This window comes from Somniosus microcephalus, chromosome 16 (genome assembly GCF_052327205.1).
Source record: "Somniosus microcephalus isolate GS21.2 chromosome 16, FLI_Smic_1.0, whole genome shotgun sequence".
Classification (NCBI taxonomy): Eukaryota; Metazoa; Chordata; class Chondrichthyes; order Squaliformes; family Somniosidae; genus Somniosus; species Somniosus microcephalus.
In genome coordinates, this window is record NC_141002.1 from 21,696,272 (window position 1) to 21,715,519 (window position 19,248).

The following is a 19,248-nucleotide window of genomic DNA, read 5'->3' on the forward strand; positions in this document are numbered from 1 at the left end:
TGGTCATTATCACATTGCTGTTTGTGGGAGCTTGCTGTGCGCAAATTGGCTGCCGCGTTTCCTACATTACAACAGTGACTACATTTCAGTACTTCTTTGGCTGTGACGTGCTTTGGGACATCCTGAGCTCATGAAAGGTGCTATCGAAATGCAAGTCTATCTGTCTTTCTTTCTCAATGTTGACTATGCCCCTGGCTGAGACCAGCTACTTCAGGACAGATTGGGGATTAATCCTACCAATTGTCTGGTCTGACTCAGTGCATTGCTGTTGTATTACTTATTCTGTAGTCAGTGCTTGAATCAGTGAATCATTCTTTACTTTTATGACACCTCCTGTTCTCCAAAGGGTTTTTAAAGCAGCTGCTTTGCAGCAAGCGAAATATCGAACATCTATTATTCAAGACCTTCTACATCAAAAAAGGTTTTGCCTTCTGTTTAAGATGGGATTTTAAAGAATGGAGATGTCAGTATTACAGCGTGAATTATTTTTGCCAACTCCTTTTAATTTGGCTGAAAGAACCATGGCCTTCATTTGTTGTCTTTGGGTGGTTCTGCGATCTCTTGGCCTTAAGGCTCAAAGTGTTCCTGAAACTACCGTGGGTGAAGGACTTCTTAAAGGGAATTACTGATGTGAAAACTGATTTAAAAGCTGTGTTTAAAATTGTGATTGATTTTAATTTATGCACTGCAGTGCCCAGGCTCCTAATTAAATGTAGAAGATGTCTTTGGACTGAACAGGAATACCGGACTTGCTTCTGGCCTGTTTATTTTGAATAATCTTTGAAGTGTAGCCTGACAGTTGGGAGTGAATTCTAATTTTGTAATTCTCAGAAAGACTCTGGTGGGAGTGGAGTTAGAAGGTTCTAGTTTTATGGAGGGGTTCAAACAACCCAGAACTTCAGTGGCTTATGAGCATAGGTTGAAACCAGGGACAGAGTGATGGCTTTAAACACGCTTTCAGGTATTTATTTTAATTGGCAAACCAGGGTCAAGGGCCAGAGTGCAAGTCACCACTGAGGATGGAAAAAGTAGGAGAGGAAGTTAAATCTGGTCATGTACGTTAGATGATGCAAAACTTGGGTTTTAAAAGTCTGAAGATTATAGAAGGAGGAAAAGACTGAGAAGGGAGGTGAATGTGATCAAAGTATTGAGAATGAATGAGTGTAAGTGGAGACAGTGCAATGAATCTTTATTTCAACACAGTGAGGATGTAAGAAGGAGAATGAGCATGCAGCTGACATATTTATAACATGGGAAGAACAAGAAAGGAAAGTTCAGAGGAGCATTTTTGTATGCAGGATCATTTCAGCCTTACTAGAGGTACTGGACGTAGGTCTGTAATGCTAAGAGCTTGATCCTGCTACCCACACTGCCATATAGCAAGGCCATGCACCAGGAGTGGAGCCTCACTGAGTTCATTGTATTGTTAAAACCACGAGACTCAGAGTTCATGTCATGGCTCCATGTCACCTTTTTTTGTCCCCGCACCGATTCGGCGGGCATCGCACTTCTGACGTGGAAAGTGCTTGCTCACGTCGCCCGGCATATTGGATGCGCCTTAGGTGCCTGTTTTACGCCTGTAAAAATGGGCGTAGCGTCAACCAATTTCTAGGCCTATATTTCGCAACATGATTAAATTTACCCACTGAATTGCCTTTTCTCTCTTTTAATGTCCTCATTAAACTTCATTGAAGAAGGCCTCAGCCTCTCCCAAAGCCTGGGCTTGGATTTCATACTTTTGCCCAGTGCTGTGACTCACAGTAGTTGAAGGTAAGTCCTGTGGTCTGAGCATGTGCAGTGTGCACCATTTCCCAGGATCCGTCAGCAGTGCTCAGTGAACCCAAACACCCCAGTGTTTATTACTTTCCAGCAGTGGCCTCCTGCTAGTTTTCAAAATGTATTTGAAGAAAAGCTGGAATAGAAATTTCAAAGCTTTATTCAGATAAGGTTTATTTTAATTATTTTTTTAAACAGATGCATGTGTGTGTCTGAGATAGAGAAACCAGCATGTAGAGACTTCAAATCTTGGGCACACTGATTATAGCTTTCGTTTATGTTTGAATTATGACCTTTTATTTATTTTTCTCGGTGGGAAAGTCTAACTGTGTCTGTGTATAACAGAATTTCAGTTTGTGTTTTTTTGAAAATGCTTTGATTGCACACTGGATAATGAATTTGAGTAGGTATTAAACTCAACTTTATAATGAAAGGTGTTCACTTCTTTTACTTCAGAAGCATAGCAAGCTGAGTGAGAAAGAGCCGGTGACGCTGTCTTTCATCATTCTAATTTGAGTTCTTGTTTTCTTTTCCCAAAATGAATAACAAACAAATGAGTTGAATTTTGGGAGGCTTCTCAGACAAACAGAAAGCCTCTGATTAGCATCAGAAAATGTAAGTGTTCTAATTAGCGAAAGCTGAGATAGAGGGCGAGAGGCAGAGAGACATTTGACTCCAGGAACTAATCACAAAGCCCTGAATTCACTGCAAGATCTGTTAGAGCGCTGCCCGAATTGGGATCCCCTCAAATTTCTGCCAGCCTCTCTCACTCGTCCCCATTCCTCTCTCTTCCCATTCCATTCGCTGTTCTCCTCCCCATCACTGCTGACAGACCAAAAGGAACTATCAGTAAGACAAATTCCACAGTCGAACCCCCCTCTAACCCTCAAATTCTCCCTCAACTGTGGTGCCAGAGTACATAGCCCCCTCCCACCGCCGTGATGCCAAACTAACGTACCTCAAGCCTACTGATACCTGGCCCAGCTGGCCATTCTTCATGGGTGAGCCTTTACAGTGAATGTCAGCTGGCTATTTGACTGGAGAGGGCTTCCTTGGTAACTTCACTCCTGTTCCCGCCCAACGTCTGCACTTGTGAGCTTCCCAGCCAGGGTTGGCTGTTACCAGTGAGGAGGGAACTCATTTAATTTCTCTCTCTCCTTTCTCACAGCCCAGAAGAGTTGAGGCCAATTATACTGGTGTAGCTAAATCTGCACAGGCCAGGCATCAAACAGCGGGGAGCTCTGTATGGTTTAGTACCAAAACCATAATTATTATACTACCACTTTTGTGTTGATGAGTTAGGCCAACAATCTGGCAACTTGAGACTGCCCCTTGTTGGCCGCTAGTCTCGCTTCACACACTGGCTGCAGTATAACCCCAGCTGATGTGAAGCCCCATTTGAAAATTCCCAGACAATAAACTTTGGACTGACTGAGAAGTTTAGATACAATTGGAACTTTTTTGAGGTTGGAATGGAAGTGACTCCACTCCTGGCTCTTCATAATGAGAAAAATTAGCTGCCCAGGCAGCAGAGCTCGGCTCACCTTCCCAACATTCCTTTGTGGCGGAACGCAGTGTGAGGCGCAGCCGTCAGTGTAACTTGGGTTTGCCGCTGCACATTGCAATATCCAGGGACCTCTCTATTAGTATGGATTTTGTGGTATTGAAAGCAGAATGGCAGCCTTAATATATTCAATTATAATTTTAATTCCTTTCCACCCCGGTCTTAAAGTTTGCTGAAGAACAACTTATCAACTTCTTTAAAACTTTTTTTAGTCAGGGAATAAACTTGTCAGATTATAGAGAAACAGTTTCACAGCTGAGAGGGCTTCAGCCCCGACCACTGCCTGTGTTCGACACTGGGGTAGCAGGTGGTGAAGATATGTTTCCTGCACGTGGTTCTTCAATCTAAATTGGTTCTGCATAAATACACATAATTAAACTCTAATTCCCGGTGCTAATTTCTACAATTAGTATGGAAGAATATGACCCACTGGACTGAATAAATAGAGTAACCAGCTTGAGTTACTTTCAGAAATCTGTTTATCTCATCATTCAATACCAGATAAAGTGTCCAATTTGTGTCAATAGAACAAATGTGTAGCTTAGTGAGAAGCTTGGATGATCTTTCTATTCACTTCAAAATATTGCAGTCGCTGGGAGTCTTAGGGGGGGAAATTGGGTTGCTTTGCGCCTCCCGTTTAACAGGGCACAAAGCCCCTAGCGCCTGGGCGCGGCCCCGCTAACACCTCCCACAAAATTTAGTGGGTGATTAGCGGCGCTGATAGCGCCCTGCGGCGCTGTGCCTCCGGCGATGTCACAAACTTCGGTCACGCCCCTGACCTACTGGCAGATGATATGTCCGACAGGGTCAGGGTGGCTTTTTTGCGGCTGTGACAGTGCAAATTAAAGGGCAGGTGCCAGGCGGTCTTTTTTTTGGGCCCCCTGCCAGCACCTGCCCCCTTCCGCTTCTTTGTGCGGGGTGCCGGCTGCGATCGGTCAGCCCGGCACTCCTCTTGAGTGCCGGGCTGTTTTCCCGGCACCCCATCCCCAGTGGTCCAGCAGGGCCCTGGCGCGTGCTGCGCTAGGCTCCTCCCCTTTACAGGGAGGGAGGCCTGTAATACTGCGGTGTTGTTGCGGGTAACGCCATGATATTGAATGGTAGGGCCCCAGGAAGGAGCGGGAGCGCTTCCAGTAGCACCCTGCCTCCTGCTTGGGGCGCTACTACTCAATTTACGGCACAGCGGCGCTAAACTTTTCGGGGCGCTAAAAGTAGCGCCCCGGCAAAGTTAGCGTCCCAAATGGGGCGCGACTGAATTTCTCCCCTTAATCTATTAATTTCATTTCTGTATCTATATAATGTTTTAATTCAATCTTGGGATGTGGGCACCGCTGGCAAGCATTTGTTGTCCATCCCTAATGGCCCTTGAGAAGGTGGTGGTGGGCCAGCTTCTTGAGCCGCTGCAGTCCGTGTGGTGAAGGTGCTCCCACAGTGCTGTTAGGGAGGGATTCCAGGATTTTGACCCAGCGATGTTGAAGGATCAGCGATATATTTCCAAGTTGGGATGGTCTGTGCCTTGGAGGGGTACTTGGAGGTGATGGTGTTCCTATGCACCTGCTGCCCTTGTCCTTCTAGGTTGTGAAGCGCCTTGGGACGTTTTACTACGTTAAAGGCGCAAAATAAATACACGTTGTTGTTGTAGTAGTAGAGGACATGTGTATGAGAGGTGCTGCAGAGGAAGCCTTGGCGAATTGCTGCAGTGCATCCTGTAGCTAGTAGATACTGCAACCATGGTGTGCCTGTGGTGGAGGGATTGGGTGTTTAGGCTAGTGGATAAAGTGCTGATGAAGTGGGCTGCATTGGCCTGGATGATGTCAAGCTTCTTGAATGTGATTGCAGCTGCACCCATCCAGACAAGTGGAGAATATTCTATCACACTCCTAAATTGTGCCAATGAAAAGTCACATCCATAATACTGGAACAATGGTAGATGGATGGAGTTTTTGATGGTCAATGTAGGTAGGACACACGACCGACCATTTTTTATATCGGAGCTGTTTCCATATAAAAAACTCTAAATTCTCCCCCTTCCCCAACACGGGAGAAGGAAATAAAGAGGAATTGATCTTGTGTGAATATACCTTACCTGCTTTTGTATCTAAATCCTACTGTTGGTTCAGTTTGTTTATTATCGTGCCATGTTCAGACTGATGATCACGTACGATCTGATTTGGGTGTGAGCCTATATTAGACTCCCACCATAACACTGATGTCCTCTAATTAATGCAAAGTCTGATGTTAGAAGTTGCGGTCTCAGTGCTTTGATTCATCGCCATGGTGACACTGCAATCTCAATCTCTTTCTTCTTTGGACTCCTGAAAGGAATTGCTCCCTCTTTCATAATAAATCTAGAATACCATCTTGAGTGTGATCTCAATATTCACTACCTTTAAGCTATAGCTCCATCACGGCCAGCGGTGTCAGTGCTGATCAGTATTCATCTGATTGGGCCTGTTTGTGGTAAATGGGATTCTCTCAACAGTGAACGATTCGAATCACTGGATGTAGCTGGCCTCTCTGTCTGCAGTACTAGTTGTGGTCACTCCTCTAGCTCCAGTACCAGTGGCTGTTGACACTGAGGGGGTGATTTTGCCAGCCCTAGGGAGGCGGGACTGCCGGGAAAATGGCTGAATTCGGGGGCGGGTGCCCAACCCGCCTCCGTGCCATCTTGCCAGGAGGCGGGTAGCCATCCCGCGCCGGGTCCCGTCTCCTTGGTGACGGGAAGGGATTACATCCACTTAATTGTCTGTTATCAGGTAGTTAACAAGCAGAAAATAGGATTATCCCCATTTTGCCCACACAAGTGCGGGCTCCCCGAAGGCTCCAAAACCTGCCAGGGTCACCAAGGCGAGTTGTGGGTCTGCGGGGGTTGGAGGGGTCCAAAAGTGTGGTGTGAAGGTAAGTTATGGGTGCAAGTGTGGAGAGGTGAGTATGTGAGGTAAGTGCAAAGTGTTAGAAAAAGTGTACTTACCTTTGTTTCTTCCTGCAGGCTTCAGTCGGTGGGTATGCAGAGAGTCTCGCACCTCCGCGGTAGAGATGACAGATGGCCGCTGCATTCTCCAGTGCAACAACCATCTAATTTCTGCTAAAGAAAGAGGTTTGATGAGTCTTGAATTCAAGAACTCATCAAACAACAGAGAATGTCACTGTTTGACAGCTTCACAGAGCTGTCAAACGATAACAATTTATCCGTCAAAAATTTTGGACAGATGATGCGTCATACGTTGACGTTCTCAGTAACTGGCTTTCCCTTAAATGGCCTGCTAAGTCCGCTGGGCGGGCTTTACAAGGTCAATCAAGGGAAAATAGCATGGGTTGGCCAGAAGTTGGTGGAGGAAGGACTGAAACCCGACAAGTGGGAGTCCCACCTCCAAAAGCTCCCCATTGATAAAATCACTCCCTACGTTACTGGGCAATTGGTTTAAAATTGAAGAAAAGGATCAAACAAAATCCAGAACCCTACCCAGAATTCAACATCCTTTGGTCAATCAGAGTTTGAATCATCTTCCCTTTAGAGAACAGAGTTTGAATCATCTTCCTTTCAGACCAGCTGATCTATCAAGCCTGCCCCACAGGCATCGTGACTAGACACTTCCTACTGCGGATCTGTAAAAAGAAAGCCTTTCAGGACCACTGGACGTCCCAAAGCACTTTACAGCCAATGAAGAACTTTTTAAAGTGGAGTCACTGTTGTAATGTAAGAAACGCGGCAGTCAAATTGCGCACAGCAAGCTCCCACAAACAGCAATGTGATAATGACCAGATAATCTGTTTTTCTTATGTTGACTAAGGGATAAATATTGGCCAGGGCACCAGGGAGAACTCCCCTGCTCTTCTTTGAAATAGTGCCACGGGATCTTTTACATCCACCTGAGAAAGCAGACGGGGCCTCGGTTTAACGACTCATCCGAAAGACGGAACCTCTGACAATGCGGCACTCCCTCAGCACTGCACTGGAGTGTCAGCCTAGATTTTTGTGCTCAAGAGTCTGGAGTGGGACTTGAACCCACAACCTTCCGACTCAGAGGCGAGAGTGTCACCCACTGAGCCACAGTTGACACTGTTCTGGGGGGAGGGGGGGATGGTGAGGGTGGGGAAGTGAATAAAAATAAAAATTGCAAAGAGATGGAGATCCTTTGACATTATGTTTTATTTTTCCTTGACTGGTAACTGGAGTGTCTATATGTGGAAGAGCTAAATCTGTTTTTGTGGAATAAAGACTAGGGATTGGAGGAAGATAATTTCAAGTTAAATATAAGGAAGCAAAGTGACAGTCAAATGGCTGAGTGTGTGGATCCTGTGGAGCTGTATTTTGCAGAATGCAATACCCAGAAATAGGTACTTTGAGTAAAGCAATGGATTAGAAGTTGTTCAGTCACCTCTGCAACCTTGGTTCGACTTGAGCTTCCATCATGTGACCTGAAATAAGTTTGGGCAGACTCAACCTGTTATTTATTTGATGAGGTTCTACAATACAAAATTGGCAGCAAGTTGTCACTGTTGGCAGTCTTGCTCCAAGAGGACCATTAGGATGACAAGCGTGCACCAATGTCGCACTGCTCTTCAGAAGCTGGGGTTGAAGTACAGGGTGTATTGCTGGCATAGAGTGAGGAGAATTTCAAACTTTTATCTAACCTGTTCTACACCTGTCCTGGCTGAGTGGATACTGACGTGCATAACTGAAGTCAAAAATAATATTCCCTTCCCCAGCACTCTCATCCCTTACCTCGGATGAACCCCCAAACTGCTCCGATCTGGGCATATGCAGAAGTCTGAAGAAGAACAGAATGCAACTTCTGATGAATCGGACCATGTGCCCCGGTTACCATGTGCCCCGGTTACCATGTGCCCCAGTTACCCAGTACCAGCTGCCTGCTCCTGCACCTTGGGTCATTTCCGTGTCTGCTGACTCTTACCAATTGTTAAATGTGTTGTTTCAAATCTAGTTAGACAACTGTAGTTTGTTTGTCCATCCATGACATCTCTGGTTGGCACAGCATGTTCTTGTGGCCAGGTGCCATCTATTGATAACTCAACTGTTGATTGTCTTCCATCACCCACAGGTTTCAGAAGTGCCAACCTTCAGGTTCCGAATAATTTTCTCCCACTGACTCCTTCTCTTGAGGTAAGAACTAATCATTTTAATTTCACTTAAGCAAGCTTTTTGTCTAACAATTACTAGTTTATTTTGTGTATACACTGCAATCCTTTTATTAAATGATACTCTGTGTACATATGTTTCCTTAAGAGATGATATTGCTAGCTCAAACTTAAGATACTTAACACCAAATGTGGGCAACTTGCCTAGCTGGTGTGAAGGTGTGGGTAATCATAGAGTGCCACTTCAGACCTTATTTCAGCACCTCACCAGTTGGGCACATGCAGATACCCAGTTACTGGCGACTGTAAGGTACATGCTGGTGGGGAGAGGAGATTGAATGGAAACTGCCTTTCTGTTAGAGCTTATAATACAGTCTTGGTTTCAGTGGCGCACCACAACATTTTTTTTTTTATATAATTGAGGCAGGACTATACCTTTTTGTGCAATAGCAAAATACTGCGGATGCTGGAAATCTGAAATAACAACTGAAAATGCTGGAAACACTCAGCAGGTCAGGCAACATCGAGGAGAGAGAAACAGAGTCAGCGTTTCGGGTCGAGGACCCTTCGTACATTTTCTGTGTTATCTTTTTGTGGTTGGATTGTTTTCCCTAACCTTCAAAAATGTTATCTTATGCTGCGGTCATGCTATAATAATGGTTAGGGACTGCTACCCACTTCTAGAGCACTGGGAGTGGAGAGCAGAGCGATCCCTATGTAAATAGGAACATAGGGATTGCTAGCTGAAAAAAAACCAAGGTCCATCTGGTTCGCCTTCTACCATCCTGGTAGTCTCAGGATACAACAATAATGGAGTTGTTGACTAATCAGAGCAATCGATCTCTATCGATTAGTCTACAACAGACCCAGACATGAGGTGAGGAAAACTCCCAGTGGTGGAGAGCTTTGGGAACCACAGGTCCAAAGTCACCTGTTCCTCCCAAGCATGCTGTACCTGCCACATGCGTCTCAAAATACTCACATACCTGTACTAGCTATTAATACCTATCCTTTGTCAGGGCATACAAGGGCTGTGTGTAGATGTAATTACAGGTATGTGCACAGCCTTGGCGAATTGTATTCTCGTATTGTATTCTCTCAGGGATGATCTTAAATCCAAGGACCCCAAGGAATAGTTTTATTAAAGTTTGATGTGGAAGCTGTTGCTAGCTTACAAACTCCATCTTGCAGTCTGGATGGAACCTAATTGAAAAATTAATATAGCGTGTGATTGTGTTGAGACTACATCCAGACGTAGTGTCAGTGCAATGATGTTTAGCCCCACATCGATGCTTTGTTTGTGTAAATCAGGGGTTAGGATGCAATGGACTCTAGATCAAACTGGAGTGTTCCTCCCTGGAGTAGGCAATCTCACTCTTGCTTCATTCCAGAATGAGGTTGGGGCCCCAGCTCTGAATTAATAGTACAGTATAACCAGCGACTGTACAGTTCCAATGCAAGTGTAGCCTAAATGTTCAAAGTGACATTTCATTGCACTAATGTTAGTAGGAAGCTGACAGGCAGTCAGCTCGGTTCTAATAATAGAAACTTGAAGGTGTTCCCCTGGGTCCTCTGTGCTCTTTTCAAACTTGAATTTTAGCAGAACCAGTTCAACCACTGAGAAGCTGGAGTGGTGTGAGACTCGAGCCGACCTGACACGCAATTCCAAACTCACTCGAGTCCAGCTGCATTTGCCCTGTGATTCCCCGATTACCCCCTTCGGTCAAGAAATAAGAGTTTGGGAGGGGAGAGGAGAGGAGAGGTTTTCAGAAAACTCTCGGGTATTCTGGGTCTGGGTGAAGGAGTAAGGAGCCTTTTTTTTAATCATTGGGAAATCTAGGTGAAAGGCCAAGGTCCATATAGAAAACACCTCGAAGAGTGGAGAGAAGATGCGGTAAATCAAGAAGTCTTGGTTGGGTAAGAACCTGCTTTGGGATTTAAATCCTGGGGGGTTAAATTCGGTTGATTTGCGTCTCCCGTTAGCGCCCTAAGAGGGCGCAAATCAACTAGTGCCTGGGCGCTAATGCCTCCCGCGAAATTCAGCAGGAGGTTAGCGGCAGCGCTAACCGTTAGCGCCGCGCGGCTCTGTGCCGCCGGCGATGATGTCATCTCCGTGTGCAGTGCCCCGGCTGTATAATTTGGGTGGTGCCCCCCCCCCCTCGACTTACCGCCGGACGCTATGTCCGCCGGGGTCAGGGGGACCTACTTGCGACTGGGGCGGCGCTAGTTAAAGGGGAAGTGGCGGGCGGCCAATTTTTGTTGCTGGCCGCCTGTCAGCACCTGCCCCATTGCTGTCCCCGGCCCCCGTGAAGCCCCCCCCCCCCCCCCCCAGGGTGCCGGCTGCTCTATTTACGTGGCCACAGTAAATAATAATTCTAATAGGTTTAAGAGCGTTAAAAAAAACAAGCCTGAAGGCTTTGTGTCTTAATGCGAGGAGCATTCGTAATAAGGTGGATGAATTGGCTGCGCAAATAGAGGTAAACAAATATGATTTGGTTGGGATTACGGAAACGTGGCTCAAGGATGGCCAAGGCTGGGAACTCAACATCCAGGGGTATTCGATATTCAGGAAAGATAGGCGAAAAGGAAAGGGAGGTGGGGTAGCATTACTGGTTAAAGAGGGGATTAACACAATTGTAAGGAAGGATATTAGCTCTGATGATGTGGAATCTGTATGGGTAGAATTGAGAAATACTAAGGGGCAGAAACATTAGTGGTATATAGACCTCCAAACAGTAAGGCGGAGGTTGGGGATGGCATTAAAAGGGAAATTAAAGAAGCGTGCAATAAGGGCACAGCAGTCATCATGGGTGACTTTAATCTACATATAGATTGGGCTAACCAAATTAGTAACAATACTGTGGAGGAGGAATTCCTGGAGTGTTTATGGGATAGTTTCCTGGACCAATATGTCGAGGAACCAACCAGAGATCAGGCCATCTTAGACTGGGTATTATGTAACGAGAAAGGATTAATAAGCAATCTTGTTGTACGAGGCCCCTTTGGTCGGAGCGATCATAATATGATTGAATTCTTCATTAAGATGGAGAATGATGTAGTTGACTCAGAGACAAGGGTCCTAAATTTAAATAAAGGAAACTACGATGGTCTGAGGAGCGAGTTGGGCAGGATTGATTGGGGAATGTCACTCAAAGGGTTGACGGTGGATAGGCAATGGCAAACATTCAAAGACCGAATGGATGAACTACAGAATTTGTTCATCCCAGTTTGGCATAAAAATAAAACAAAGAAGGTGACTCAACTGTGGCTAACAAGGGAAACTAGGGATAGCATAAGATCCAAGGAGAGGACATATAAATTGGCCAGAAAAAGCAATAATCCTGAGGATTGGGAGCAGTTTAGGATTCAACAAAGGACGACAAAGGTATTAATTAAGAAGGGGAAAATAGAATATGAGAGTAAGCTTTCAGGGAACATAAAAACTGACTGTAAAAGCTTTTATAGATATGTGAAGAGAAAAAGATTGGTGAAGTCAAGCATAGGTCCCTTGCAGTCAGACTCAGGGGAATTTATAACGGGGAACAAAGAAATGGCAGGCCAACTAAATACATATTTTGGTTCTGTCTTCACAAAGGAGGACACAAATAACCTCCCAGAGATGCCGGGGAACATAGGTTCTAATGAAAGGGTGGAACTGAAAGAAATCAGTATTTGTAGGGAAATGGTGTTAGGAAAATTGATGGGACTGAAGGCCGATAAATCCCCAGGGCCTGATAATCTACATCCGAGGGTACTTAAGGAAGTGGCCCTAGAAATAGTAGATGCATTGGTGGTCATCTTCCAGAACTCGATAGACTCTGGAACAGTACCCATGGATTGGAGGGTAGCTAATGTTACCCCACTATTCAAAAAAGGTGGTAGAGAAAAAGCAGGGAATTATAGACCGGTAAGCCTGACATTGGTAGTGGGGAAAATGCTAGAGTCCATTATAAAAGATGTAATAGCAGAGCACTTGGAAAACAGTGACGGGATCGGACAAAGTCAACATGGATTTACAAAAGGTAAATTGTGCTTGACTAATCTACTGGAATTTTTTGAGGATGTAACTGGTAAAATAGATAAGGGGGAACCAGTGGATGTGGTATATTTGGACTTTCAGAAGGCTTTCGATAAGGCCCCGCATAAGAGATTAGCGTGCAAAATTAAGGCACATGGGATTGGGGGCAAGGTATTGACTTGGATAGAGAACTGGTTGGCGGATAGAAAGCAGAGAGTTGGAATAAACGGGTCGTTTTCCGAGTGGCAAGCAGTGACTAATGGGGTACCGCAAGGATCGGTCCTAGGACCCCAGCTGTTCACAATATATATTAATGATCTGGACGAGGGAATTGGATGTAATATCTCCAAATTTGCAGACGACACAAAGCTGGGTGGGAGGGTATGCTGTGAGGAGGATGTCGTGAAACTCCAGTACGATTTGGACAGGTTGGATGATTGGGCAGAAACATGGCAAATGCACTATAATGTGGATAAATGTGAGGTTATCCACTTTGGTGGCAAAAACAGGAAGGCAGATTATTATTTGGCAATAGATTGGGAGAAGGGGAAGTGCAAAGAGACCTGGGTGTTCTTGTGCACCAGTCGCTGAAGGTAAGCATGCAGGTGCAGCAGGCGGTTAAGAAGGCAAATGGTATGTTGACCTTCGTAGCAAGAGGGTTCGAGTACAGGAACAAGGATGTCTTGCTGCAGTTGCACAGGGCCTTGGTAAGACCGCACCTTGAGTATTGTGTGTAGTTTTGGTCGCCTTATCTGAGGAAGGACGTTCTTGCCATGGAGGGAGTGCAGCGAAGATTCACCAGGCTGATACCTGGGATGGCAGGAATGACGTATGAGGAGAGATTGTGTTGATTGGGCTTAAACTCACTGGAGTTTAGAAGATTGAGAGGGGATCTCATCGAAACCTATAAAATTCTGTCAGGCCCAGACAGACTAGATGCAGGAAGGATGTTTCCGATGGCTGGGGAGTCCAGAACCAGGGGTCATAGTCTAAGGATAAGGGGTAAGCCATTTAGGACTGAAATGAGGAGGAATTTCTTCACCCAGAGAGTGGTGAACCTGTGGAATTCTCTGCCACAGAGGGCGGTGGAGGCCAGTTCATTAAATATATTCAAGAAGGAGTTGGATATATTTCTTAAGGCTAAAGGGATCAAGGGATATGGGGAGAAAGCAGGGACAGGGTACTGAATTTGGATGATCAGCCATGATCTCATTGAATGGCGGAGCAGGCTCGAGGGGCCGAATGGCCTACTCCTGCTCCTAGCTTCTATGTTTCTATGTTTCTCTGTGAGCCCGGCACTCCTCTTGAGGTGCCGGGATGTGCTGCGCCAGGCTCCTCCCCTTTAATAAAGGGAGGAAGGCCTGTAGTACCGCGGCGTGACGTGCCGCGATATTGGCTCGCAGTGCCCCAAGAGGGACGCGTGGCACTTCCAGTAGCACCCCTCCTCCATCTCGGGGCGCTACCTGGGAAAATTGGCTGCGGGGGCGCTAACTTTTTCGGGGCTCTAAAAGTACCACCATGGCGAAGGTAGTGCCCGGCGCTACCCAATTTTTACCCCCTGAAGCCTGTTGGAGCATGAAGGGTCTGAAGGAGGTGCAAGTGCCACAGTTTTGAGGTTGTGGGAATGAATCGGTCAGTGTTGGAGGTGGTGAGTTTGCAGGGAGCAGGAAGAGTGTGGAGCACGGTGGATTTGTACCTCTTTGGAGGAAGGAGTGAGGGAAATTTGGAGGAGGGGGGTTACTATAGTAATAATTTATTAAAATAAAGGTCATGTGTACAAGTGATTTAGCAAGAATTCAGGATTCCCAAAGCACGGAGCGAGAGGGTTGTCTCCTGGAGGCAGTGGTCACCTTGCCTAAGTGGTCATTCTTCCAGGTGTGACCCCCAAACAGTAAGTGTCGTCAGGTTGTTTGACATGGAATGATTTCAGAGCCAAAGCCCAATACTGCCCTGGTTCAATGTCACACATACACACTTCCAGCAAGGGTCACGGGATAGCCATCTGGCGCAGCAACCCTGGTCGAATTTCCTCTCTAACGCTTATGCCAGTTGTATTGCCTTCTATCGCTGCCACAGAGTGAGGTTTAAATCTTGCTGGTCAGCTACTCACTGGATAAATGAGCTGAACCACGGTGGGGGTGGGGGGAGGCGCGGTGGGGGGGTAGGTACAGAAACCTTAGCTTCAGTGTCCCTCGCTATGCTAGTCTGCCAACCAAGCATGTTAACTCGGCAAATATATTGGTCAATAAGACAGCTGATGTTAATGGAACAGACAGTGTTGGTGTAAAATGGAAAAAAAAAATTATACCATGGAGTATAAAAACTCCAAATGACTTGGTGCACATAAATATTCCAGCATTTTTCCCCCATGTCTGATGATCCGTAGAACAGAGTTTTCTTTTGAGTGCTGCAACTTGGCTCGTGTCTCCCTGGGACCTGATAAATAACCTCTTTTGAAGGTAGTGCTGAAGCGCTGAATTATCATTCTTGCCATCTGTACCGTGCTGTAAGGGGTTGGGTTGTTATCAAGGGGCATGCAAAGCTTTCAAAGGTCAGTTGAAAGGCTGACACATTATTTTTCAATTAATTGTGCAGTGTGAAAAAGACATTCATTAAAGCGTAGCTAGAATGTGCTTCATGCTCAGTTTTTGGCTCCCTAATCATTTTAATTTTTCTTTGTATTTTTGTCTCCATTTTGATTTGCTCTTAATTTCCCGATGTCATCAACCCCAGACTCCAGAACTGTCAAATAACTACTCAGCTTGTCAAATGTTCACTTGGGATTGGTTCATGACGGAATTAGTGAAACGTGTTCTATCACTCAGACCATCGCGCTATCAACACGTCGTCAGTCTGCACTTTAGCAAACACCCTGTAAGCCCAGTGGACCTCTCCCTTGTCTTGAGGAATGTAGCTAAGGTGTCATCTGTGCCTCAGCTGGTAGCACTCTTGCCTCTGAGTCAGAAGGATGTGGGTTTGAGTCTAACTCTGGAGACTTGAGCACAAAATCTAGGCTGACACTCCAGTGCTGTACTAGGGAAATGCAGCACCATCAGAGGTGCTGTCTTTTGGATGAGACGTTAAACCGAGTCCCCGTTTGTCCCCTCAAGTAGATATAAAAGTTCCCATGGCGCTATTAGAAGAAAATCATGAGAGGTTTCCTTGGTGTCCTGGGGCCAATATTTATCCCTCAACCAACATCGCTAAAAGAGATTATCTGGTCATTATCACATTGCTGTTTGTGGGAGCTTGCTGTGTACAAATTGGCTGCCGCATTTCCTATATTACAACAGTAAAATGCTTTACGACTTCAGGAGGTTGTGAAAGGCGCTATATAAATGCAAGTCTCTCTTTCTTTGCTTTTCAGGATATCAGGGGACGTCAGCAACGCATTGACCTCCAGTCCCACATCTTTTACAGGTCAGATGATTCTACCAGTGCTAGATTTACATTGACGGGAGGTGTTGGGCAAATAAACTTCATGTGAGCTGTGCCAGGGCTGACCTCTGGGGCACATGCCCAGTCTAAAACTGGACAGGAGGGGAACCTTTACTTAAAAAATAGATGGCACGACCACCAACCAGGTTCACTCGCGCACGAATCCAGTCCTGCGTTTTTAAGTGCCGTGTCCGAAAAAGAAACTTTTACCGTCTCCCCTTTGTTCCTGACCGCAAAACTGGACTGTTCAATTCAAAATTGGGAGGTGGTCACCTTACTGAGGGATGTGGCCATTAGCATTGAGCAGGGGGCCCGAGATATTTTTGTGGAGGATTGGCTTACGCTGGAGGCTTTGGCACGTGTTGAGGCCTGGAGGAAGCGTTTCACTTAGCAGTGATTCTGGTTATGTTTGGGGAGGTGAAATAATCTGGGCCACATTAAGTTAGCCAAGGCTGGTGATGACTTTCTCGTGCCAAGTTCAGAATTCATCCATGGGGAATGTGCCTGGGACTTCTCCTTTGAGATATACCATGCGGGATTGTCAGAGAGGCTGATGATGATGTCGCTACTGTGGGGTGTTTCTGTGCTTTTGTTGGGCTTCTCTGGGAGTCTTTGAAAGATGGGCAGTGTAGAGGGTGGTTTTGGAGGCTTTGACCTCCATGCTCGGCCATGGGCAGTGTGGGCCGGCTAGATTTCAGTCTAGTAGCAGAATCATGGAACATTACAGCACAGAAACAGGCCATTCGGCCCATCAGATTTGCGCTGGCGTTTTTATCCACGTGAATCACCTTGTCTAATCCCACCCTCCTGCCTGATACCCAAACTCCAACATTTCTTGTTTTCAAGTAGCCAATTTCCTTCTAACAGAAATTGCAGAGTCTTCTTCAGCTAGTTTTGTGGCGGGCAATTCCACATTGCAACCGCCCTCTGCATAGAAACCTTGGCTCGGGTCACCACCCCAGCAGTTTTGGGGCATTTTATGGTTTGTTTTTGCATTGGTTGCTGGCATGGATATCTGATGCTTGAGGATGCTGGTTAGTCCTCTGGTGAATGTGCTGCTGTCTGGGTCAGTGATGTGGAATACAATGAGTAGTCCGTTGGAGGGGGGAGATGTTCATCTGGGCTTGAGCAGCAGAGAAGGCACAAACGAGCTGTCAGTCTGCGTAGCCTCTGCTGTTGCATCAGGCAGGCGGGCGGGCAGCTCAGTTTTGCTGTTCAACCATCAGCGTAATTGGCAGGATCTCGAGGGGTGAGGGCCAGCGCTCACATCTCCAGCTGGGCAGTTCCCAGCGTGTGCTGGTGCGGGAGCCTTCAGCTGTTTGGCGGGCTGTACTTTTGAAGGGCTGGGAAGCGGTGGATCAGCTGTAGAAGTCCCAGCTGTTCCTGTAGGCTGGCGTGTTGGGCGGCGGTGGGTGGGGTGGGGCAGGGTGGGTGAGGGCGAGTGGATCGGGTACTTCTCATTTCTTCCTTGGATGCAGTGCTTCCTAGAGATCGAGAAGACCTCTTCAGTAGAGTCCTCATAGCTGTTGGGCCCAGAGGTCAGGAGGAGACCTTAGGTGGGGAAGTGGGACGGGGAGGAATAGTGTCTTGTGGGTCATCACTTGGAGTATTTGTAAGAATATAGATATGTTTTTATGTTGTTTTTAAATACGGAGCGAAGACAGAACAGCTAATGTATGAATTATGGTTAAATAACATGAGATGATGTAAACTGTGCAATGCATATCCTATTATTGATCATAATGACACTCCTGAGTAACGTCATAGTTCAGCTAGGTAAGAAGCAAAGGTTGATGAGATAACATTGGAACAGGAAGATAATAAAATTCAGCAAGAATTAGACAATGTGCTAGTTAATGATGAGGATGTCTGTTTGCTAAAATGGCAAAAATGAGGATTACAAAGCAAAACTCAGTTATGAACTCCAGCCACCTTCAAGGAGAGGCACCGGACAGGAAATAGCTCATGATTCCCGGGGAGTCCTTTACACGTGAGTTTTCTGGACGCAGGACTGGCATGTACTGCTCTGTATGTAGTCTGAAGATGAATGTTTGAAACAATAACAAATGTAGATAATTGTCAAAAAACAACAGAAAATGCTGGAAAAACTCAGCAGGTCAGGCAACATCTGTGGAGAGAAATTTGAGTTGACGTTTCGGGTCGAACCCTTCTTCAAAACTGGAAAGAAAAGAAATTAGATCGAAGGCAGGGCTGCGATCGGACAAAAGAAGTGAATAATAATAATCAACTTTATTGTCATTGTTAGTGCACAAGTGCAGTACAACGAAACGTAGGCTTGCGGCTCCCGAGAGTGTATATTTGGAGACATTTAAACATACAACACTCATTTGGCTTGTAATACATTAACATAAACATAATAAAGTGCATTGGCAGATGTGCAGGCTTTAGAGTTTGTTTGTCGAGTTCAGTAGGATGACAGCCCTGGGAAAGAAGCTGTTCCTAATCTGGTCGTTCGGGTACGAATGCATCTGTAGCGTCTCCCAGATGGCAGGAGGGCGAACAGACTGTGGCTGGGGTGGGTAGAGTCTTTGATGATGGTCCGTGACCTCCGTAAACAGCGTTTCTGGTATATGTGCTCTATGTTCGGTAGCCGGGTGCCGGTAATGCGTTGGGCAGTTTTGAAAGAAACAAAAGAGCTAGACGAGACGGTAATAGGCTGAGATTAGGTGTAAAGTGTACTGGCAGGGCAAGAGATAGCTGCCAGGTGTGAGAGAGAAACAAAAGGAAAGGGGGGGGGGTAAAAGGAGTGGAAAAATTACAAGAAAAAATGTGTAATGGAGGCTGAGGTTATGATCTGAAATTGTTGAACTCGATATTGAGTCCGGAAGGCTGCAGAGTGCCTAATCGGAAGATGAGATGCTGTTCTTCGAGTCAGACACATTGCTGCCTCTGGCATCCACAAATCAGCTGTTAAAAGGATGAGGATTATCCAACAATATTTCCTACCTTTTTAGCTGCTTCCCCGTGAGGCATGTTATCGGGACGCTGGGCCCTTATTTTATGGCTGATTTGTCGGGCTCCGCAGGGCAATTTCAGGCACAACTTGGCCGAGCGCAGAGTTCTGACTCTAGCTAGCCTGCTGGGTCCTGATGTCATAGCCCAACCCTTCCTTTCTTTACCTAGTGCTGAAGTGCAGTAGTTTTAACAGGCACCTGGGGCTGAACGGCTGAACAAGAGGTTTCATTGCTGCTACACAGTCTGTAGTGATTTTATCTAAAATTAAATTAGTATTCGATTTGTGGTAATAAAAACTTCAGGAATCTGATTAAGTGTTCATATCCTATCGGGAAAGACTGCAGGTGCTTTGCTGGTTACCAGGTAATATACTGCCAGT

The 19,248-nt window shown here is 46.0% G+C and overlaps 1 protein-coding gene across 3 annotated transcripts in view; it reads left to right on the forward strand.

Annotated features, from left to right (window-relative positions):
* Positions 1–19,248, forward strand: part of cntn1b (contactin 1b) — a 1,036,112-nt gene that overhangs the window by 105,187 nt on the left and 911,677 nt on the right. For all 3 annotated transcript variants that reach the window (XM_086008675.1, XM_086008680.1, XM_086008681.1), the window contains exons 2-3: positions 8,401–8,462; positions 15,823–15,875. The gene's annotated coding sequence lies outside the window, so the exon portion shown is untranslated. The remainder of the gene's footprint in view (positions 1–8,400; positions 8,463–15,822; positions 15,876–19,248) is intronic.